The following is a 24,566-nucleotide window of genomic DNA, read 5'->3' on the forward strand; positions in this document are numbered from 1 at the left end:
CTGTGGGATCAAGACAGATTATACTAATACAAAAAGAAATAGTTCATCGGCACGAGTATAGAGTTATTAAGCCAAATACTGTTCATACGTAGTAAAACCATATTTAAAGTATGAAACAACATGTGAGGAAACTACACATCAAATAGCTTTCAGGAACATTCGATTCATCAAGTGAAGAAAATACTCATGGCACAAGCACATAGAAATTTGAAGAATCCAATAGTGAAGATGTAAAATCAACCCTTGTATTAATTAGAAGGACATCAATTCTCTCAAGTAATATATATATATATATATATATATATATATATATATATATATATATATATGTATGTATGTATGTATGTATGTATGTATGTATGTATGTATGTATGTATGTATGTATGTATGTATGTATGTATGTATGTATGTATGTATCTCCAAAATAGTGATCAGCAAAAAGCCCTTGCAAATGAGGCATGAGGTTATATTCATAGGATAAAAGTGACCCTTGGTCTACCCTTGACTCTTGCGCTACCTTAGGACCTTTCATCTACCAGATGAACCTTGGCATTCTACATGACCTTTCACATTCACAGAGAAATTTGTGCTACTGTAGTACACAATGTCAAAAATGGCTATCAACCTAATTAACTAATCTATTGATGGCAAGTTCTGGAATGTTGAGCCCTAGCTATTCTGTCAAATAAGAGTGTCATATGATGTATTCTTCCGCAATAAGAGAGATTTGTGGTTGGTATTCAACATGTTGATGTAAGCACTCAAGTGCATCTGGGAGGAGGGTGTTCCATTTGGAATGCACATGATTATTCAAGATCCCCAACTTGGTGTAGAGCCTCACTAGTTCTATTACATAATGCTTGATATTTTCTCTGGTGATGGCCATATCTCCCGTATGGGCTACTTGTCTATATGTCTCTACAAATACATGTACTTCATTGTTGATCTCCTCCTAACTTTTTATCTGTCCAACCTCCCCTATAGAGGGGACCCCATGTAGTTGGATCACTAATTCCAAGCTACTAAAAAACTGTCTGTAGGAGGCCAACACCCTCTCTGTATCTCTGGCTAATTTATCTTTGGACTGAATTTTGATATGAAGTTGGACCCTAATATTTTGCATAGTGATCCAATCTTTCCTAGGGACCACTATCAAGGGTTCGGGGTACTTTTCAGACCATTTGTGCATTCTATCCAAAGCAGTCATGGCTTCTTTGAGAATGGAAACCCTCCCTTTTGTGTGAGTTTGAATGGCCATGATGGGTGTTGTAGTGTGGTGCAATTTTTCCATTTCCTCATAAACTACTGCCATGGTCTCCCTCAGGGTCTATGTTTCTGTTAAGATTACCACTTGGAATTTTGTTGGGCTTGTCTATAATAAGCGAAGTGTCGTGTTCTCCTCGTCCATTCTTTTCTTCTCCTGTTCCGCCATAGTGGCCCTTTGCTCGGATGCGTATAGCCTATTTTGTAAGTCTACAATTTGTTTACTCATTCAGGCTATGTTGTGTTCTGTGGTAGCCATGAAAATTGTTTCGGTAGAGGCAATCATTTAAGGATTTGTCATGATATTGGGCACGCTATCCTTTTCTGTAGTTACTAACAATGGGTCATCCAGGTTCCTGCTACAATATTTCTTCCTCTCCTGTATAATTTTGAGGTTTATTTCATCAAATGTAATTTTAGTAAGATCTAAGACCTCCTCGTCTTGATCTTCTGAGATGCCCAACTCTTGGAGGGGAAGGTGTCCGCCAGTGAGGGGAGAAGCGAGAGGTACATCTAAGGGAGGAAGCTCACCTTGTCCTAAGACAAAGTCAACTACTTTGCTTGTCTCCCATTATTCATTTTTCTCAATTTCCTTTTCCTTGTCCATCTTAAGCTCTTCTTCCCGCTGCCTCTTTTCTCCCTTTGCTAGTGATTGTTTCCTCTCTAGTTCCTCATCTATGTTCTTTAGCTCTTATTCTAATATTTTATGCTCCTCTTGTTTTCTCCTTTCAACTTCCTCTTATTTTTTTCTCTTTAGCTTCTTCTTTCTTTTTTCTCTCTATCTCGTCTTGTGCTTTCTTTTCTTCTTCCTACTGCCTCTTCCCCTCTTCTTATTTTCTCCTTTTCTCATTCTGGCTCTGGTTGCCGGAGTCCTGAGACTATTTTCTTTCCAGTTCTCTTTACCTCTTGAGCTCTCACTTCTTCCTTGCCAATTTGGCATTTCCTTGTACAAGCGTAACTTACTCTTCCTTGCTGTCTCTTAGGGGGTCTTCAACCTCTTTTCCTTTGTGTTTCCCCAATTCCTTGGCTCCCTTTGGTGTTTCGTGTCGTTGTTTCTTCATAGTTGAAACTCTTTCTCTAAGGTTTACATCCTCCTGGGAATCGTCGAGGAGCTCATCCTCTATGGCCTGCTATTCACTTGGGCTGATTTCCCTTATGGAGTTATACCAATTCCTAATCCCATACTCAAGGTCCTTCTTGGTGTGGGCATAAGATCAACTGAATTTCGCCTTCTTGCAATGGAAAGCCATGACTTTCTCGACATCATATGTTTGGTAATTCAGGGTCACGAAATGGCTCCCATTCAAAGCTTCGGCTTCTGCTTCTACCTGTTTGAAGTTTTCTACCATGTATGCCCTAATAGTGAGAGGAAAAAATGGCCATGGTTTCTTCTTGCCTTTTTCAATATCTTCGAGAAACCCTACGTCATTTGGTAACAGACCTCTTGCAGAAGTGTCCTACCAATGACAAACTTGGGAAGAGTGTGAGGAGCTTTATGAGTACCGAACACTTTGAAGATTGTTCCTTCATCGATGGGGAACCAATGAGCTACTTTGACCACGATCTTCATGGCTCTCTGTGACATGTAAGGTGATTCTTCCCCAAATAGTAGTTGGTATAATGGGATAATAAATGTTTCAGATATCACATCCAACATGCCTTTGTAAGCTGTGTCCCAGAAGACTTTGTAGTGGCAGTGGACAGGTAGGCCACTAATGTGTCACAATTATAGCTCCAGTGCTCGAAGTAGTACCTTGACCAGACAACATCAAGGAGGTATGATGACATATAAAATCATGGAGGCTGCTCGGGGGGTGGGTTTTTGGAAGCAGCTATGTTTGTCTTCAAAGATGATGAGAGGATGCTTGCCCAATTAAAAATATTTCCTTGAGTGGTGACAACATACATGAGAGGAACCCATGTGCATAAAAATACATCACAGTCTACCTCGCCATATAACCGGCACATTATCGCAGCGATTAACTGATATACTTTGCGTAACCCCTCTATCTTGTGAGACTGGTCTGTCTTGACCCGGAATTTTACCGGGTCTTCCCACGAATCCCTTAAGATGTCTTTCGTTGGGGTTATGAATCCGGCAACCCACTTGGTGTTAAAAGTGTTTTCCTATCAGGAAATTTGTAGTAGGTGCTGATGTCTGTTAGAGATATGGTGGCTATGGGTGCCCTGTCATGACCCCTGATCATCTAGTCATCTGTATCTATACACTGCAAGATCCATTTGATGGTTTCCATGCACGAGAACACTAGGGGATGTGCCACTACTTTATGTAACTTTGAATTCTTGACGTTGATATATACCTAGAAGTCTTCCTGTGTTTCTCGAATATATTTTTTAGCAAATTCCTCATAGGAAATATACCAGGAGAGCCTGGTGGTTTTACTTATGTTGCAAGTAGTGTCTCCAAAGATATGTGTCTCTTCTTCTAGATTGGCCTCCCACACCTCGCTTCCCGAGGTGCCTTCAGCAACTTTAGCGGTCAGGTGACCCATTTCGTCTTTGAAAGAAGAAATAAATATGCACTCAAGATTGACGTCACCTGGCATCTCAAAAATAGAGTCCCACGATGAGAGAGACGGCATGAAAATCAATTGAGACCGCAAAACAAAAATGAGTCTTAGCCAGTTACAGGAAGGTCGTGGGGAAGGCAAGTCACACACTCGTAGATTTCAAGAGTGTGACTCAGTGACAGAGAGCATAGGCTGTGATTTATGAAATCTAGTCATAAGTCGCACAATAGGATGGTGGTTGCAAGTCGCAACCAGATGGAGGTCACGAAGATGCATGGGGAATGGTATCATGGTCGCGGGAAGTGCAACTAAGGATCAAAGAAGCTCAAAGAAGGCAATAAATGGCCTTGGGAGGCCAGGGTTGCCCTCAGAGGAGTGGATTTTAGGCTTACTGATAAAAGTGAGGAGATTGGGGTTAAGACATAACACACTTTCTAGGTGCACGCACGGGGTGAAAAGGCTAGGGAAAACTCTCAAGCATGAAATGAGAGAAACGCTAAGTAAAAAGGATAAACCTTAGTGCGAGAGATAACCCAGAGGTCGGAAGGGGCAGGCAGTGACACTTAGAAGGAAACAATTATTGCAGGAGGGAGGACCATTACTTATTGGAGCTAGATGTGCACGTGAATTCGAGTCAGAGGGACTTCTAGCTTCTCGTGCGACCAACAGAGCCTTGACAAATGCGACTGGGTGACTTCGTATTTATAAGATAGTCGCACATGTGGGGGGTTGCAAGGGTCCGGAGTGCATCTATTGTTACCAATCCGACCATGCGACCTAGGAGGTTTCATAGTCACACAGGGTCACATGATCACATTGGAGGATGGAACGATGTGCAACGACCTTGCGAGTCACGGAGTTGCATAGTTGCAAAGTAACACTTATGACTTACGAGGAAGCGAGGTGTATTGCGACCTTGCGACTTATGTGACTCTGAAGGTCACAGAGTTGCAAGGACTTTATGAGAGTGGAGGTGCAACTACGCAACCTTGCAACCTAGGAGTTACCATGGTTGCAATAGTTGTCATGGTCGCAATTTGTATCTTTAGTCACGTTTCGACCCTGCGACCGACCTACCAAGGCAGGAATTGGTGACTTGGTTTAACATAGCCAAAACATAGATTCCTCCTCAGGCTTGCTGAGACTAATGAACTTTTGGGGCAAAACCTGGCGTTGTTGAAGGCTTGACCTAGTGTAGGGGCTCCAAAAATTTAAGGGGTCCCCAAATTTCTGGAGGGGTTGTTGTAGTAGCTACAACAATTGGTAATTCCCCGGAAGAATCAAGGATATATGATTTTTACGAGCCTTGCTTAAGGGGAATTAAGTAAATATCGCTTCATGGGGTTGTGGGTCCCACTAATGGTATTCCGGGCCTCCTTTCAAACTTGGTCAGTTGTCCTGACTTGCCTAACATGATCTTTGCACACACAATACGGCGCTACCTCCCACTGTCTTGGAACCAAAAGGGAAACTGAAGTTACACTATGAGCTTTGAAGTTTTCTCAGTATAGCGACATGGTACTCTGGTGTTGCTCCACTGCCAGCGAACCTAAACAGTACCCCAGCAGAGTCACTACCTAGAAATCGCGAACGTTTATCCGCTGCCAGCAAGCCTCATCAGTACCCTAGTGTAGTCTTTGCTTCACCTCGTTGCTTCATCTCTTTGAGTAGGAAGCCCTTCTCAGTCCTTTAGCCCTTATTATCAAAGGATGGAGGTGCTCATTGACACTTATTTTCCTATGAATATATGCACTTATTTGATGAAGGCTTGAAGCCTGGGCGGCCGAGAGATCCCGACTTATTTGACTTGCAAAGACGTTGTTTCTGGTTTTTCAGAGACCTTATTATTTTTTCCGAGATATATGTATGCTCATTACTAGTTTCTTCAGATTCCCTTTCATTCACAAAACTCCAAGTGAGCTAGAACTGCTTCAAGATTTTTGACCATGTAAGCAGCTAGGACAGACTAACTTGAGCATGAATGAGGACCATTGTGTGCCATCAACTTCCCCATTGGAACTAATTCAGCCCATAATACTCTTGTCACGACTTAAGCTTTGCTCCGTCAATGGTTCTGGAAAGCATCTGTGGGAGCCAAAGTGCAAGGCTGCTTTAACTTTAACCTGCCATCTCAACTTTATTTGGAAAGAAAATAACTAAACTAGCAAATCGAAAATGATGACTATCTACAAAATAAATGGTAAAATATAGTACAAGGTGGGGCCAACAACTCTGGGGTTTCTAGGTGAAGTAACGTTTGAGGTCATGGCCATTCACTAGGAGGGGTTCCACTCGCCCTCCCAAGGTTTGCAATTTGAAGGTGTGATGACGAATTTTTTCTATGATCTGGAATGGGCCTACCCACAAAGCCTGAAACTTTGTGTGTTTGGCTTTACCCTCGTGGGCATAGTCCCACTTGAGCATGAGATCCTCTACTTCAAACTTGTGGGACCCTGCGGATTTCCTATTGAACCATCTCTTGATTTGGGCTTGGTTGATGGCGAACATTTCCTTAGTTTTGGACCTTTATGCTTCAAGTTTCACCAAGGTATCGATTCAACTTTGAATGGACAGGCAGGGTGTGCCTTGCGACTCTTGAGCCAACCTATGGGCGGGGAAATACAGATTGGGTGGCATGATGGCTTCTTTCCCATAGACTAGAAAATACGGAGATGTGTTGATTGACATTTTGGGAGTGCCCTGGTCATCCCACAGAGCGTTACTGAGGGTGTTGTGCCAATTCTTCTGTTGCGAGAGTAGGGTTTTCTTGATGATACAAATGAGGATTTTGTTGGTTGATTCTGCCAGGCTGTTTCCTTGGGGACAGTAGTTGGCCGAATGTTTTAACATGATGCTATTTTCTAGAGAAAAATCATACAATTTCAAAGATGAAAAGTAAGTAGCATTATAAAAAAAAATGGAGGTTGGAACATCGAAATTGGCCATGATATATTGATTAATAAAGGATATTACCTCATCGTCGTTAATCTTTCGCAATGGGATTGCCTCTACCCGTCAGGTGAAATACTAGGTGGCTGTGAGTATGTACCTGTGCTGCTTTGATGAGTTATGGATGATCTTGCCTATGATGTCAAAACCCCATTGTTGAAAAGGTTCCTCAACTACTATGGGTTGCAGAGGAGCAGATGACCTTACCTATTTGCCTACATGCTTCTAGCCAATCAGACACTTTCATAGATATGCATGAGCGTATTTGAAAAGTGTGGGCTAGTAGAACCCTTCCCGCATGACCTTGTGAGACGTACTGTCACCTGCATAGTGACCTCTTGCTGGTCCGTCATGTATATCTTTCAGCACTCGTTGAAGCTCATCATATTCTAAACATCTCAGTAATATACTGAGGTGGTTCTTTTTGAAAAGGTTCCCTTGGACCATTTGATATGAGGCAACTTTAAACTTGAAGACTCTCCTTTGTTTAGTGGACAGGGTTTCAGGAAAAGACCCCTGCACTAGGTTTTTTTAAATTAGCGTACCATGATGAGGAGTCATGTGAGACGAGGAGTTGATTCTGGTACTTTTAAATCTCGTGCTCCCAGCATTTTGTTTCGTGATCCAGTTGACCAGACTCTATGTTCTGATGATCAACGGCCTCAGTGGTCAGTTTACAAAGACCATGCCCTTTCACAGTGTGGGAGCGCTTAAAGTCTAAATCATATTCTTAAAGGAATGTCATCCAGTTGGCTCTCCTCTTCCCCAACTCATGTTGTAAAAAGAGGAATCTGATGGCTGGATGGGGGACCATCACCGTGACATGGTTCTTTAAGATGTATGGTCTGAAGTGTTTCACTACTTTGTAAACTGCATAAGCCACCTCATCGATGTCCAGGTAGTTTAGCCTTACCCCTTGGTGTCCTGTACTCATGAATGATATAGGACATTCATCGTGATGATGGTCCTTTAGGGTAAGGACCATGGCTAATGATGAATCTGAAGCGAAAGTGTACAAGATAAGATCTTTGCTAAAATCGGGGCTGGAAAGGGAAGGTGTTTCTGTGATTGCTGCCTTAATCCGATGAAAAGATTCCTTTTCTTCTTGATCCCATTTGAAAACTGCATCCTTCTTTATCATGTTCTGTAAAGGTTTGAAAATTTGTGCAAAATCTGAAATAAACTTGTGAAGGAAATAAATTTTGCCAAGGAAATATTGCATACCTTTTTCGGTGGTCAGCTGAGGGATTTCTGCTATGGCTTTTGTGTGGTTGGGATCTACGACAATTCATTTCTTAGTGATGATGTGGCCTAGTAGGTTTCCTTCTGAAACCACAAATATGCTCTTCTTAGGGTTGAGAGAGATCCCATATTTCTGGCATCTTTCAAAAATCTGTTTCAAGTGTTGCAGATGGTCACTCCTTTTCTTTGAAAAATGGTGACGTCGTCCAGGTTGACCAGCACAGTTTGATCCATTATCCCTCAAAAAGTGATATCCATAGCTCTCTCGAAAGTCGCCCTAGCATTTGTGAGTCTGAATGGCATATGCTGAAATGGAAATGTCCCCCACTTTGTCTGGAATGTTGTCTTGATTGGGTCCAGTTTTGATACTAGAAACTAACTGTAATAGGAGAATCCATCCAGTAGAGAGAAGATTTCGGCTCCTGAGACAGTTTGGAGGATTTACTCCATGGAGGGAATTGGGTAGATATCTTTGTTTGACGCACAATTAAGGTTCCAGAAATCGACGCATAAACCTATCTCTCTAGATTTTTTCCCCATTGGTGCCAGATTAGATACCCATGTCCAGTGCCTGACCTTAAAAATAATGCGAGTGTCCAATAATTTATTTAATTCCTTCGGTATGAGGGGTTCCAATGTGGGATGTACCTTCCTTAGTTTCTGTTGAAATGGTTTGACCCCCTCTTTGGTAGGGATAACATACTAAATAATTCAAGCATCATATATCTTCAGGTCATCATAATTCCAAGCAAAGACATCGTCGTACTTTCAAAATAAGCTGATGAATGCCTGTCTTTCCTCTAGGGTGCACCTTGTTCCCAAGCTAACGTACTTGGGGTCTGACTTGGTTCTGAGGTTGATTTTCTAATGCGAGAGAGTGGAACTATGCTTCATGGTATTCAGTGGACCTTTGAAACGATTCTAGAGGTTTAACAATTTCTCCAATGACACCACCCCTTTAGCTAAGATGTTTTTGTTCCATGAATCCACTTCGCCTTATAACGATTTCTCATGTTCCTCTTTGTCGATAGCCGCATCTTTGAATACTTCTGTGTTTGCCATGAACTCCTAAATATGCTGGTAATCATTAAACATGCACAAGTTAGTTATGTTGTTAGGTATCACTGGCTTATACATAAGTTCAATAGAAAAGCCATCTCTAACGGGTGTGAATCTAGCTCCCGCATTAGCTAGAGTGTCGACAGTAACATTGTTAAATCTAGGAATAGAAATTACGTTGATCAAGCTTTAAAAAAAATTATGAGATGCCATACCTCTTGCTGGTAATTCTTTAGATGTGGGGACAAAAAATGGATGGTATTGTGTACCTGTCTCATAATGACTTCTGAATACCAAATCACTTTCAGGCAGTCTTCTTTTAGGTCGATGGCCTTTTTCAGGCTGAGCACCAATGCCTCATATTTTGCAGTGTTGTTGGTACATTGGAATTCTAACTTGCAACAGATAAAAAATCTATCCCCTTTGGGATTTTGCATGACACATCTCGCTCCTGCTCCATCGTGGGTTTTCAATCCATCATAATACAATGTCCATGTCTCCGTGCTGAGGGAAGTTAAACCTGATGTATGTAAGCTTAAGGAAAAAATCTCATTATCGAGGCTCAGAGTTTTCATGGGAATTTAAACCTGGGTATGCGGGGAAATGGTTGATGTCCGAGGCTGATAGCACCTGAATAAAGATTCAAGGAGGCATACTTGTAGATCTTGTTGAGCATAACTGATTGGCTCATTAGAGCCTTCAAGGTCGGTTATAGTATGTTTCATACAAGGCTCACTATTTACCCTGATCTGGTTATTCCTTCTTTTGTAAGGTGGCCACAAGTGAGACCAGAAGTAGCCCTAAAGCTTGCAAGATCAATCCCTGCTGAGAAGAAGACTGTAGGCTTTTGGGATGTCCATGGCGATTATGTCAATACACTGGTAAACTCAGGAATCAGAAGATAACTAAATGATGACATTATTTAATTCTCTTATGGCGGGGACTTGAGATCTCTCGAGTTGGATAATTTTGACGTCGGTTTTTTCTGGTTGAATGTTCAGCTTCTTGCATACAGACAATGACATAACGTTGGTTGATGCACCGGAATCGACAAGGCAGTTGTCGACATTAAAATTAAACATATTTAAGGTTAAGATAAATGGCGGAGTTAAGCCTCTGGATTTGGTGTTTGCAACATTCACTATATCTTAGAGGTCAACCACAGGTGGGGATCAGCCTACAAAGTTTCCCTTATTTGACATCGAGGGCTTAATAGGGGCAGGAGAAAAGGTGAAGGCTTTGGCTATTAGCTCACATTGGGCGGTCAATTTTCACAACTCGTATAATGAGATATTAGCTCACATTTTCTTCAAATCTTCGATGATATTGTAATCTAAATCCACAGATGAAGATTCTTGCATTATGTGTGGTGTTGGCACCATGGTTTTAGCAGTAACCCTTTTGCACAAATTCCTAGGTGTGGAAGAGCCTCTTTTTGTGTTGGTTGGTGATTTGTTCGGGCATAGATCATTCGTTCCTCCAGGTGAGGAGGAGGACGGTTGGTTGGTATCGGTCGGGGGTAAGATCCTACGCAAAAAATCCCTTTTCTTGTCTTCCAAGGTAGGGTCTACTACAACACCTTTATGCCTGAGATTGTAACTTTTGGGAGGTTTTTGGAGAGCATCCCCGATGAAGGCTTCCTTTTTCATGCACACGTCTCCTCCACTGATGACCTAGAAAGTTAACACAGTAGATGGAGAATCGTCACCAAGGGGAGGATCATCTTCTCCCGAATCTTCAGTTTCCTCTTCTGCTTCCCTAGTGGCCTAGTCTTCTAACAATTGGGTGACAATGGTATTCATATTATGAGCCATTGTGGGAAGGTCTTTTCAGACTGTGAGGCTTGATGGGAAGTGGAGAAGTTATCTTTGCCTAACTCTTCCATGTTGAAGGTTGAGCTGGGATTTTGTGAGACTTCAGGGGGAAGATTATTGGCCTTTTGGAAGAAGGGCTTAGCAGGCTTGTCCCCTCCCGTAGTATCACTGGTTCTTCACTTTATCTCAGATACTTCGTTAGTTAGTTGCTTTAGAGATTTGGTCAGTCCCTCAAAATCAAAGGAGTGTTTATCCTTATCCGTCATTTTACCTGAGGGAGCCTGGTTTTTCTTACCGCAAGACTTTGTGACTTGTCGCGACTCATGTTCCAAGGTGATGATCGAAAGAAGATCCTTTTTAACCTCGAGCACAGTTGCAAAATTCTCTACCAGAGTGAGTTTTTCTTCATGCTTAATGAACATGACAATGTCCCATGGCAGGCCTTTGTGTAATATTCAATCGTGATGGAATCATCGAGGGCTACATCCATGGGGAATTTGTTCAGAGTGGTGGTGACACATTGATTGAAATCTTTTACCTTCTCCTTCTTTTGGCATTTCAGTGTGCTGAGCTTGGTGAGGAGCATGGAAGGTGTCTTATCTTCTGAGAATTTGTCCAAAAACGATTTCTGGAAGTCGTCCCACATTCGAATGGAGGTGACAGGCAGCACTCGATACCAAGTGGCTACTTTATTTTCAAGGGTGTGTGGGAATAAGCAACATGCTACGTCGTAGGAACTGGACCTTCATCATTTGCAAAGGCAAGTAGAAATTGCTAATGTGGTCATCGGCTGGTGTCCCTTTCTCCAGGTCGAACTTCGGGAGGTGTTTCTCAGAATAGCGAGTTATATCATTAAGTAGGCCTCTAAGGTTTTAAGGGGATTGAGCCATCCAGGCCAGCAGCGGGGGATGAGAGTTTGTTTTAGGGTTAAAAAGGAGGCAGTGATCATTGCCTTTTGATTCACTTTCTATGCCTAACCCTCAGCTAGTGCGAGGTGGGCGCCTACCTGCTCTTCGAGGCACTCTGAGGTGTCCTTGATCTCTAGTGCTTCTCACATTCTGGGTGTTTCTTAGATTTCTTAGGAGACGCTGATTGTTATAGATGTTTATATGGTCTCTAAGGTAGTCCCCAGCTCCTTGTCGCAAGATCCCATGAATGCCCCGAGTGAGAGGTTGATTGTTAACGGGGGTTTCTTCAGTGATTCGTTGGCTATTACTGTGTATTTCTTCTCGATGTATCTAGTTATTTTTGCTAGTAAATGTATTCTTAGGCTTACCATCTTCATCTTTAGGCTAGATTTCCAATCCTTCGATAGATAGTCTCTCAACAGCGTCTGCGTAGTCATCCATGACTAGGCCGATTAACTGTGATATAGAGTTAACCAGGATGCCTTGACACGTATGTTGAAGGTTGGAGGTGAGAGAATTGGGTAGCGAGTTAGTGGTAGGAATGCATAGTAAAACCCTAGCGAATTGTCCCATGATAGGGCGCAAAGCCCTGAGTTTTTCATTAGTGACTTCACACATACGAAGCTTCTCTCCTCCAGTGGTGTCTTCAATGAGGGGAATATGGGATTTTTCCCAGAGTGGTTTTGTGAAGGGTGGCCCGAAAGGGGGATTGTATGGTATCTCAGGGGGCGTGGGAGGCTAAGGTTGGTTACTTCCTTGATGGGAAGTCCCTGTGTGAGGAGGGATTTTAGTGCTTTCCATGGCCCTCCTTGTAGCACCAAATCTGTTGATGGGATGGAATTTTACATCAACAGTCAAGGGGATCTTCCCAGTCTAGGATCCCAACTAGAGCCTACACCGTGTGTGATGGGGATCCCTTCTGGTATGTAGGCAGAGCTGTCATTCAGTTTTGTAGAGCTAGCTTCAGACGGAGGTGGGATATGAACTTAATCGAATGTATGAACTTTAATAAACACAAGAGAATAATTGACAAATATCCTCTACCATATATACCATGAATAGCCAAAATGTAAACAACACAACCTTATATGAAGTTACTATTAGTAGGACTTTAAATAAGACTCATGCATACTAGATAAATAATGTTTAACGATTGCAAATTAGTTCACAACAATCAAAAATTTATAAGTGTACATAACTATGTGGTCAAGACATATTATACTAATACCAGAAGAAATAGTTTACCAGCACGAGTATAGAATTAGTAAGCCAAATACAATTCATACGTAGCAAAACCAGATTTGAAGTATGAAACAACATGTGAGGAGACCGCACATCAAATACATTTCATGAACATTTGATCCATCAAGTGAAGAAAATACTCATGGCAGAAGCACATAGAAATTTGAAGAATCCAATAGTGAAGACGTACAATCAACCCTTGTATTAATTAGAAGGAAATCAATTCTCTTAATTAATATCTATATATATGTGTATGTGTGTGTGTGTGTGTTTGTATCTCCAAAATAGTTCTCAACAAAAGGCCCTTACAAATGAGGCATGAGGTTATATTTATAGGATAAAAGTGACCCTTGGTCTACCCTTGACTCTTGGGCTATCTCAGGAACTTTTATCTACCAGATGACTCTTGCCATTCTACATGACCTTTCACATTCATAGGGAATTATGTGCTACTGTAGAACACAATGTCACAAAAATGGCTATCAACCTAATTAACTAATCTACTGATGGAAAGTTCTGAAATGTTGATCCTAAGCGGTTCTATCAGATAAGTGTGCCATATGCTATATTCTGCCACAATAGGAGAGATTTGTGGTGGGTCCTTCATCATGTCGATGTAAGCACTCAAGTGCATTCAGGAGGAGGGTGTTCTGTTTGGCATGTGCTTATTCAAGGTCCCTAGCTTGGTGTAAAGCCTCACTAGTCCTGCTACATAATGCTTGATATTTTCTCTGGTGATTGGCATATCTCCTGTATGGGCTGCTTGACTATATGTCTCTACAAATTATTGTACTTCATTGTTGATCTCCTCCTGATTTTTTACCTGTCCAACCTTCCCTATAGATGGGACCCCATGTAGTTGGATCATTGATTCCAAGTTGTTGAACAACTTTCTGTAGGAGGCCAACACCCTCTTCGTATCTTTGGCTAACTTATCTTTGGACTAAACTTTGATACGAAGTTGGACCCTAGTATTTTTCATAGCGATCCAATCTTTCCTAGTGACCACTGTTGGGGCTTCGGGGTACTTTTCAGACCATTCGTGCATTCTATCCAAAGTGGTCATGGCTTATTTGAGAATGGTGGCCATCTCTTTTGTGTGAGTTTGAATGGCCATGATGGGTGCTACAGTGTGGTGCAATTTTTCCATTTCCTCATAAACTATTGCCATGGTCTCCCTCAGGGTCTCTGTTTCTGATGCGATTACCGCTTGGAATTTTGTTGAGCTTGTGTGTAATAAGCGGAGTTTCACATTCTCCTCCTCCATCCTTTTCTTCTCCTATTTCACCACAGTGGCCCTTTGCTCAGATGCGTATATCCTATTTTGCAAGTCTACAATTTGTTTAGTCATTCAGGCTATGTTATGTTCTGTGGCAGCCACAAAAGTTGTTCTGGCAAAGGCAATCATTTGAGGATTTGTTGTGATATTAGGCACGATATCCGTTGTCGTAGTTACTGACAATGGGTTGGCTGGGTTCCTAATTTTGAGGTTTATTTCATCAAATGTGATTTTAGTAAGATCTAAGATCTCCTCATCTTAATCTTCTGAGATGCCCAGCTATCAAAGGGGAAGGTTTCCACCAGTGAGGGGAGTAGTGTGAGGTTCATCTAAGGGAGGAAGCTCACCTTGTCCTGAGCTGAAGTCGACTACTTTTCCTTTCTCCCCTTGTTCATTTTCCTTGGTTTCCTTTTTCTTGTCCATGCAAAGATTTTCTTCCCGCTGCCTCTTTTGTCCCTCTGCTAGTGTCCATTGCCTCTCTAGTTCCTCCTCCATGTTCTTTAGCTCTTTTTCTAATATTTTGTGCTCCTCTTGTTTTCTCTTTTCAACTTCCTCTGCTTGTTTTTTCTTTTCAGCTTCTTCTTGCTTTTTCCTCTCTATCTCATCCTGTGCTTTATTTTCTTCTTCCTGCCACCTTTCCTCCTCTTCCTGTTTTCTCCTTTTCTCATTCTAGCTCTGGTCACTGGAGTCTTGAGATTGTTTGCTTTTCAGTTCTCTTTGCCTCTTGAGCTCTCACTTCTTCCTTGCCAATTTGGCATCTCTTTGTATGAGGGTAACTTCCTCTTCCTCGCTATTGCTTAAGGGGTATTCAATCTCCTTTCCTTTGTGTTTCCCCAATTCCTCAGTGTTATAGACATTTTTGTGCCTTGCAGCACCAAGCATGAAATGTCCATAAACTGAGGGCTCCTAAGTCCCTAAAAGTGTTGTTCCAACCCCTAAAGGAACAAGGTCAACAAATTACAGCTTCTCCCAGAAGTTCTCCACCGGAAATTGCTCAGAATAAGTCAAAACAGGATCATTTCAGCTGCTCCACTAGCCAGCTGCGTTGCATAGCACCTAAATACACTAGCTGGGTGCATTGCAACGCACCTAAATGCACTACCAGGGTGCGTTGAGCGGGAAATGACAAATGGCAGTGCCATTTCGCGGGGTGGAAAGACAATGGAAGCTTCCAGGATCTTCTCCAATGACACTTGCCTCACTGAATTCGACCAAGGATGAGTAAGAGGCTTTCAGTCTCCAAGTGGAAGAAAGAACTAATAGAGAGAAGACACTAATCAAATCATAAGCTAACTCATCCTCCTTGCATACATCTATATATGGATCCCTCATCCCAGAGATCCAGAGGCTGGAATTTTGTGCATTGCAAGGAATTGTTGTTCGTTTTGAGATAGAGATCAAAGTATTGGGTGATTTATGCTTTGTTGGAGGTGAAGAAGGGGCTTCTTTGCTGGGAGGTTGATGCTGGATCAGGAATCATCGGTTGTAACTCCTCCTGGATCTTCTTGTTATATCAATAAAACTATTTGAGTTTCTCCTACATGCTTGTGTATCATTGATGCTTGTTACATTTGTATGTTTAGCTTAAATCTGATCCTAAGCTTTTTATGAATATAGATCCATGTCTTTGTGTAGTTTTCTTCTTCTGTGATCTTACAGGAACTTGGTGAAGCTGGGCAAGTAAGGGAGCAGGTAGCTGGAAGCTGTCAAAGAAGAGAGGGATTGTATCAAAGGATTAGCGCAAGACATAGGTCGGTTCTTTCTATCCCCCTCTATCTTTAATTCATAAAGGAAATACAAAAGTAGTTTTCTCTATTTGTTTCTAAGGCAGCTGTCACACCTTAGTGGGATAGATCAGTTCTAAATAGACACTTTTCCCGGTAAAAAAATTGCAACTCCGCTGGGGAGGATTGTCTAATTAGTTTGTTTGTGTATCTTTTTGTTTTTTGTTTCATAAACTTATAAGTAGCATTTGAACCGCATTTGCCATAACAAATGCAAAGTAGACATCTGCTACTTCAATCCATTCACTGGATTTGTTTATGATTTGAACAGCTGATTCAAAAATGATCTGATTGCCCTTTGTGATAGCTCTTAGACCCTCCTTAGATCTACCCCCTGATTGTGCATTACTGATTGCTTTTACTCGGCCAAAAACCAAAGACTAAACTGCAAACCGTGACCCAGAACCCGGATAGAATTCTCTTTTCTACCCCAGCACAGGTACTGTGAAGAGTTCCTGCATTTCAGCGCAATTCTCGAGAGGGCAACCTGCGCTGCAATCCAGTTTGTCTATGTTACAGGTGCGCTGATCAGACTAGCCTTGTGCAGCTGAGGTTCTTGTGCTTCATTCTTTCCAGTTTTGTCTCTGATTTTTACAGCATGTGATCAGTGTATGTGTCTGTTTAAAAACCCCTTTTCCTTGTTGTAATTTCGCCTCCTTTGTACAAAAGAATTGTAGATGTTTTTGTGTGTTTGTTGCGTCATTTACTGTTTTCCATTGCAAAAGTAGAATAGTCGTATTGTCGTCCTTTGATTTATATCTGTCGCAAGTGTCAATTTCGATCATAGCAGAAAGTTTGATTGTTGTTGATAGTTGACTATACTTTTACTTTTGCCTTTGCTCTGAATTTGTGATTTTCTAGTGTCAAAAACAAGTATTTATTTCAAAATCGTAAAGCGTCGTAATCGTCTTTATCTTTTGATTTCGAAAAGAAGTTGGTTTGTGTTTGTCGCTTGAAAGCAAATTCAGATTTGTACATCAACTTTCTTTTTAGCATCAATATTAAGAAAGTCGAAAACAAATACATGCACATGTGCATTTGCATATTGACAGTCTGTTTGGCTTGATTTAGGAAAGTGCATTTACAGTGTGCTCTTTGCTCTTTGTGAAAAGATTGTGTCTTTCTTTTCCCCTAGTAGCTAGGATTTTCATTGCTGAAAAGAGATAAAAGTTTCCTTATCATCTTTAGATTGCATTTTAGGAATTACATCTACATCTCGTGGTGAACCCAAAAGGCAAACTTCATAAGAAAGATCAACTTAAAATAAATTCAATGAATCTAACAACGCTTTGGAACTTAACGCACAACATTTAGAGGTCTAGCCTAGAGACGTATTTCGTCGTCGTAAAGCCTGGTAACTGTTGTCCTCACCGATGGTTGGGTGATTCCTCCACTTTGAGACGATAAGTGCCAGTACGGACTTGTGCTCCCACGTACCGTCGAGTATATATTGGGAGACCCCTATAGGCTTAAATCCTTTATCCATAGGAAGCTGTGTCTGCCGCCCTATCGATCGCAATGCACTGAACACATCATTCGGGAAGATTGACTGCCGTACCGTAAAAAGTATTCTGCAGTTTTGCGATTGGTTTGGTACTCCCTCTACCTAGATCTCCAGAGCAGTCCCTTTCGTTCCTTTTCAGACTCTTTAACGGAAAAGGTCCATCTGAGCACTTGTGACTTCAGGCTCATTAAAAATCGAAGGAGACTAGAGTCATCTTTTGTTTTTTCTCAACTCTTAAAAACTGAAAAAACAAGTTGTGTCAAAGCGTCTTAAAATTTATTTTAAACGAAATATTCATTACCCCTTTCCTACATTGATCTTGGGTTGAGAAAATGGAGTCTACCAACCAAGGAATTCCCCTTGGTGGAAATCCTAGTCCCTTCTTCTCTTGGGGAGATGTTGGTGCACCCCATATGGCCACATTGTCACTTCCAGGACTGACAATTGGTTTGCCTGTATGGCTCTTCTCAACCTCTGTCGTTCAGAACACCACTATTCCTGAATAATCGAATCAGCAATTAGACGAGTCCAGAGTTGCCCACCAACCTTCTACTTCATCTAATTCTTCCTCTCTTCCTTCCTCTTCGCTTGATGGGGCTGGTAAAGCCAAAAATCAAGTTCCTAAGGAGAAGAAGGAAAAGAAGAAGAAAGAGCCAAAGGCGAATAGGGGAAAATGAGTGTCGTCTAACGAAAATCCACACACTGCACCGACCAGGCCTAAATCGCCATGTGTCATTTGCAAAGGAGACCACTTTCACAGAGATTGTCCTTGCATCCCTCGGATATTAAGGGACTGGTCTCCTAGATTGCACAACCTGGTGTCGTCAACCTCTGATGATCATGTTGAAAGCGCACCGTCAACTAGTGAAAGTGAAGTCCCAGGACAAAAAGGAAAATATAGATTTCCTTGTAAACTGTGTGAAGGAGATCATGCCGTTCACCATTGTCCCTTCTTAGACGAAGCCAAAAGAGTTTTAGATGAGCGTCCGGTTTCACCGTTACGACTTCCTCCTCGATATAAAAAACTCTTGCCGAGTCCATCACTAGTTGAAAATCCGGCTGGCCCGCTCAGGTGGTCGGCTGAAGCACCTATCATTGAAGATAAACCATCTGGATCCATACCAGATGAAATTCAAAAGGTCGAGGCGGCAGTTGACCCGGTCTTGCCTCCAGAGGTTTCATCTTCAGATGATACAATCACTAAGGAGAATAAGGATGACACCGTCCAAATCCTCTTCATAAGCACAGACTCCAACGAACATGGGGGAAATTTACCCGTTCCTTTACCGCAGGAAGGAAGTTCGTCAGAGTCGTACCCAGCCGTCTATTCGGTCCCACCTCCAAGCAACCTAGTTGTCTCCTTTGACTGGAATCAATTAGGCAGACCCCGTTTACCAGCTAGCATACCATTCTGAATTATCGTTCAAATATATAGAATGGTTATGGCTGGTACCATCATAGATGAGGGGGCTTCTGTGAGTATCCTTTCCTCAACTTCTTGGAAAGCGCTTGGTTTACCATCGCTTTTGCCTGAGATGAGAAATCTGACAGGCTTTGATAAAGGAACCAGTCGACCTTTAGGGATCCTTCCCGATGTGCCCATAACATTGAGAGGGAAAACCGTTCACCTGAACGTAATGGTAGTTCAAGGACCCCTAGATTACAATCTACTCCTTGGATGAGACTATATTTATTGCATGGGAGCGATTGTCTCCTCACTCTTTAGAGTAATGTTTTTTCTACACGAAAGAAGAGTGGTCAAGCTCGTGGACCAGCTTTCATTCCCCGGATCATACAGAGCAAATAGTCATATACCATCCCTAAATGGTCTTTTCACGCAAGAAATGTCTCAATCTGCAGTCCGTCCTCCCGATGAGCGCGAGTAATTCGGAGGGATATGACTGAAACCAGGGGGCATGCGTCCTGGTCTGCTTCGGCAGGAAAACTTCGGGTATAGGGTAGGTTTCCACGGGAGAATATGACTAGTCTGTACCCCGTCCATGATTGGAAGAGGGGTTATTCTAGAACAAGATTCTCTTGTCAAAGTTATGTGAGTTGGCAGGCATCGTCACTCACCTTTGTTTGTTTCGATAGACATCGCCAAAGAAGTGTTTTGTTTGCGCCGCGAATAAAACAATCTTTGGGTAACCTGTAAGAGGTAGGCCTCTCTCGTCAAAACAAGTGTTTTGCCGGAGAGAAGTAGAGGTAACCTTGAAACTCTGTTTTATACCTGGGGGCATGCAAACCTTTTGGAGTGCAAGAAAAGAGCGATTATTTATCTGTTTTTTGGATTAGTCGTTTCCTAACTTGCATAAAGAAAGGATGTGGGGCAAAACTCTAAAAGTTGCCGTTTTTATATGAGACATTCTTATCATATGACTGGATTAATCGAGCAGTGTTTACCGCGAGGTTCAAGCTCGTTAAAAAATAAACCCGGACCGAGCAAATGTTTCCACCCGCGTTTAAGCTCGTTAAAAAATGAACTATTCCCCGGTAAATAACCACCGTGAATGTAGTACTTCAGCCATTAAAGCCTTGGTCGTGTTTGCACCGTCACCTCCACTTTTCCATTGGCCGATCATTCATCTCCATATGATTGTTTACCCATTTTGAGGAACAGCTGCGAAGAGTGATTTCACTAGCCATCCTTGTGACACTGCCGTGATTGGAAAATTCCAAACCTTACCTGGAATCAGCTGCTACCCTTTTTATCACTCGTTCCTCAAAAGACGAGTCTTCTTTAAGCTCTTTTCAACTGACTCGTAAAATATGAAAAGATTGCCGAGTCCTTGGCCTTCCAGCTCGTTAAAGGGACAGGAAGTGCTATCCCTCCTCTAGATTTTAATCTTTTTAGACCTGAGGGATTATTGCACAAAAAGATCGAGCGCTTGTTTTGTTCGGCTCGTTAAAACTATCGAAAATTCATCCCTTCTGTATTGTTTTATACTTTTTCGGACTTAAGGGATTAGATGAAAAAAAAGGAATTTTGGAGTTACCTTTACGTACCTTTTCAGACTCTCTAAAAATGAAAAGGACCGAGTTATCTTTGTCGTTAAACTCGTTAAAAAGATTAATAGCGACAAATTTGTCTTTAGACGAGAACGAGTTTCACTATCGCTAGGCTCGTTAAAACATAGCGATGGGTTTGCCCGAAGGGCAAATTATAGAACAAGCATATGTTATCCTCCTCAAGCTTGACAAAAATAAAGAGGTACTGGTCAGCAATGACTGAGGAAAAATTGGGAAGAAAACTCAAAGAATCTTTATTGGTAGCGAGTCGCTCTTGAACATGACACTTCCACTCCGTGTCCGAGTCGAGTTGGGTTGTTTCATTCACCGGCCACATCGCCATGGTCTCGCCATACCATCCACATTTGGGGTTAATGCTACCAATCCATCACATAAGTGTCGCCGACATGTTCAAGAGAAGTCATCCAGAGAAGTCACCTGTGTCCCACCCACTACCATACATTATACTCCATTCTTTCATGACCGCCATCCTGAACCATATATCATCAGATTGTTTCACCTCCATCAAAATCATTTGCTCCGTTCCGTGTCATTGATGTGGGATTCATTAAGGCCCTCCTTTGACGGATCGCTTCTTGTCGACATCAGCTCATTATCCAAGAAGTTGATCTAGGAACACCCCATTCAGTACTTTGAAGCTTGCATGCCTTAACAGCAAGTTTCTCACTTCCGGCAACAGGTTTACATCAATGACCTTCGACCGAAAGATTTTGCATGGTGTTCGACGCCAAGTCCTTTATTCACACCACGTGAATTGTACTGTAGTACCTTGAGGTCATTATCATTATCGGTGATTCCTCTCGTGCTTGTTAACAGTTTACATCATTGACTGGTAATCAAGCGATGTCTTTCCATGTTCGACTTCAGAACATTTCTCACATGGATCAACTTGTACTTCGAGTGAAGATCGGACGAGATTGAAGACCCCGGATCTAGCTTCATCCATCCGGGCTGTGATATATATTCAGGAAAATAAAGACATTAAAATGTACAGCATTGCAGCACAGATAATCATCCTACCAAAAGGATGATGGCTCTATCAGAATCATCAGTCTACACTCAGACGATTGTCTGTCCTATGTACATTAAAATGAATTTATAAAGCTGAGCATGGGAATGCCCGCCTCAGCTAGATCATGAAAAACAGTATGAAGATAATGTATTGTATTGTATCTTATTACATGTCTCCTCCCAGCATTGAAAGAACTTCAGATCCTCATAATAAAGCATTTCACCCGATTAACGGCCTCATACTTTAGGGGGAAACTGTTATAGACATTTTTGTGCCTTGCAGCACCAAGCATGAAATGTCCATAAACCGAGGGCTCCTAAGTCCCTAAAAGTGTTGTTCCAACCCCTAAAGGGACAAGGTCAACAAATTACAGCTTCTCCCAGAAGTTCTCCACCGGGAATTGCTCAGAATAAGTCAAAACAAGATCATTTCAGCTGCTCCACTAGCCAGCTGCGTTGCATAGCACCTAAATACACTAGCTGGGTGCATTGCAATGCACCTAAATGCACTACCAGGGTGCGTTGAGCGGGAAATGACAAATGGCAGTGCCATTCCGCGAGGTGGAAAGACAATGGAAGCTTCCAGGATCTTCTCCAATGACACTTGCCTCACTGAATTCGACCAAGGATGAGTAAGAGGCTTTCAGTCTCCAAGTGGAAGCAAGAACTAATAGAGAGAAGACACTAATCAAATCATAAGCTGACTCATCCTCCTTGCATACATCTATATATGGATCCCTCATCCCAGAGATCCAGAGGCTGGAATTTTGTGCATTGCAAGGAATTGCTGTTGGTTTTGAGATAGAGATCAGAGTATTGGGTGATTTATGCTTTGTTGGAGGTGAAGAAGGGGTTTCTTTGCTGGGAGTTTGATGCTGCATCAGGAATCATTGGTTGTAACTCCTCCTGGATCTTCTTGTTATATCAATAAAACTATTTGAGTTTCTCCTACATGCTTGTGTATCATTGATGCTTGTTACATTTGTATGTTTAGCTTAAATCTGATCCTAAGCTTTTTATGAATATAGATCCATGTCTTTGTGTAGTTTTCTTCTTCTGTGATCTTACAGGAACTTGGTGAAGCTGGGCAAGTAAGGGAGCAGGTAGCTGGAAGCTGTCAAAGAAGAGAGGGATTGTATCAAAGGATTAGCACAAGACACAGGTCGGTTCTTTCTATCCCCCTCTATCTTTAATTCATAAAGGAAATACAAAAGTAGTTTTCTCTGTTTGTTTCTAAGGCAGCTGTCACACCTTAGTGGGATAGAGTAGTTCTAAATAGACACTTTTCCCGGTAACACTCGGCTCCCTTTGTGTTTCATGTTGTTGTTTCTTCATGGTCGAAACTCTTTCTCTTAGGCTTACGTCCTTTTGGGAATTGTCGAGGACCTCGTCCTCTATGACTTCTTGTTCACTTGGGCTAATTTCCCTCGTGGATTTATACCAATACCTAATCCCATCGTTGAGGTCCTTCTTGGTGTGAGCATAAGATTAACTGAATTTTTCCTTCTTGCAATGGGCGGCCACGACTTTCTCGAGATCATAGGTTTGGTAATTCAGGGTCATGAAATGCCTCTCATTCAAAGCTTTGGCTTTTGCTTCTACCTGTTTGATGTTTTCTAACATGTATGCCCCAATAGTGAGAGGAAAAGGTGGCCATGGTTTCTTCTTGTCTTTGTTCAATATCTTCAAGAAACCTTGTGTCATTTGGTAACAAATGTCTCACATAAGCATCCTATCCATGATGAACTTGGGAAGAGAGTGACGAGCTTTATGAGTACCAAAAAATCTGATGACTATTCATTCATCAATGGGGAACCAACGAGCTACTTTGACCACAGTCTTTGTGGCTCCCGAACAGTAGTTGGTATAATAGGATAATAAATGTTTTGGATATCAAGTCCAACATACCTTTCTAACTTGTGTCCCAGAAGACTTTGTAGTGGTAGTGGATAGGCTGGGTCACTGATGTGTTCCAATTATAGCTCCAGTGTTCAAAGAAGCACCTCGAATAGATAACATAAAGGAGGTATGACGACATATAAAATTTCAGAGGCTGCTCGGGGGAAGGGCTTTTGGTAGCAGCTATGTTTTTCTTCAAAGACAATGAGAGGATTCTTGCCCAATGAAAAATAGTTCCTTGAGTGGCAACAACATACATGAGAGGGACCCATGTGCCAAAAAAGACATCACAGTCTTCCCTACCATATAACCGGCACATCATTGTTGTGATTAACTAATATACTTTGCATAACCCCTCTGTCTTGTAAGCCTCATCTATATTGACCCAGAATTTTGTCGGTTCTTGCCACTAATCCCTTAAGATGTCTTTTGTTGGGGTTGTGAACTTGGCAAGGCACTTGGTGTTAAAATTATGCTACGTCTGAGGCAATATGTAGTAGGTGTTGATTTCTGTTGAAGAGATGGTGGCTATGGGTGCTCTGTCATGACCCCTGATCATCCAGTCATCTGTATCTATATACTACAAGATCCATTCGATGGTTTCCATCAACGAGAGCACTGGGGGATGTGTCGCTACTTTATGTAACTTTGACTTCTTGACGTTGATATATACCTAGAAGTCTTCCTCTATTTTTGGAATATATTTTTTAGAAAAATACTCGTAGATAGTATACCAGGAGAACCTGGTGGTTTTACTTATGTTGCAAGTAGTATCTCCAAATATAGGTGGCTCTTCTTCTAGATTAGCCTCCTACGCCCCACTTTTCGAGGTGCCTTGAGCATCTTTAGTGGTCAGGTGACTCATTTCATCTTCGAAAGAAGAAATGGATATGCACTCAAGATCGACGTCACCTGGCATGTAAAAAATATAGTCCCACGATGAGAGAGATGGCATGAAAATCAGTTGAGACTACAAAACAAAAAGGAGACTTATTCGATGATAGGAAGGTCGTGAGGAAGGCAAGTCACATGGTCGCAGATTTCAAGAATG

Source organism: Pinus tabuliformis, chromosome 6 (assembly GCF_031772625.1).
Source record: "Pinus tabuliformis cultivar Carrire ecotype Pingquan chromosome 6, CPIR1, whole genome shotgun sequence".
In the NCBI taxonomy this organism is placed as follows: Eukaryota; Viridiplantae; Streptophyta; class Pinopsida; order Pinales; family Pinaceae; genus Pinus; species Pinus tabuliformis.